Here is a 1,082-nt window from a genome sequence, read left to right as displayed (position 1 = left end):
GAGCCTCGTGCCTGGGTGCAGCTGGCAGGCCCCGGGCATTCAGCTCCTCTCCAGCACATATTTTCCCCAGCCCAGCGCACTCAGCAGCATGCAGGGCACTGGGGGGCTGGTGTGGGACCACAGCCCTCCAGCAGCCGGGTTTAGGGTGTGAATGGGGAGGGGGTGTCTCCATGCTCAGACCAGCTGCACATTGTGATGCACATGGGGACAGCGGTCACTGCAGCCCTAACACCTTGTTTCCATCCCCCCCAAAAAACCCACCTGGAGTGCTAAATTCCTGCAGGGACACCAAAAAGGCACATCCGGTGGGGGGGCAACCACGCCATGCCCTGCCAGGAGGAGCAGAAGGGGACGTGGTGACTGTGCACGCTGGATCCCCGGCACAGCCAGCCCAGCCCCGGCTTCCCCCCATCCCCAAAGAGAGAACAAAGCACAAAGCCATGAGCATCTTGCAGTGAAAGGCAGGCGGTCAGCCTCCCCCCGGGCCGTGTATGGGGGTGCTGTGGGGTCACCCCGCAAGGAGCGGTTGGGAGCAGCGAGGGCAGCTCGCCTGGCAGCGGGAGCACCCACACCAGCCAAGTATGACGAGGGCGGCACGTAGGCAGCGAGCTCTGCTCGGGGACAGTTGTGCCGTCAGGGAATAACAGCCCAAACTTCTCTGTCAGAGCGGGGAGGAACTGTGTGTCAGGGCAGCTTCAGGCCAGGGCGGTTGCTCCATTAGCCACCCTGACCCCAAACAAGCCCTGATGACAAACGATGATGCTTGCTTTGATTACTCTCCTCCTAGCAAAGCTGGGGGGGGGTCCAGCACACCCAAACGGCAGCTCCTCTGTTCCCTGACGCGGACAGGCGCGACTTCTGCCACCGAGCAGGCTCTCAAGACAGCCTGGGAGAGGACTTGCCCTCGGCACAAGGACAAGATGCAAACAAGATGACGGGTAAGTCCCTCGGGCCCTGGCTGTCAAGGGAAGTCTGGTATCTAGTAAATCACAGTGGCCACATAAATGCAGCTGGGTTTACTGCAGAAGGCAAGAACTAGGTCATTTGAGGAGTTAAACACATCAGCAATCTTCACCCAAGTG

The sequence above is a fragment of the Pterocles gutturalis genome, unplaced genomic scaffold (assembly GCF_000699245.1).
Source record: "Pterocles gutturalis isolate BGI_N339 unplaced genomic scaffold, ASM69924v1 scaffold16674, whole genome shotgun sequence".
NCBI lineage: Eukaryota > Metazoa > Chordata > Aves > Pterocliformes > Pteroclidae > Pterocles > Pterocles gutturalis.
This window is presented reverse-complemented; position numbering follows the sequence as displayed.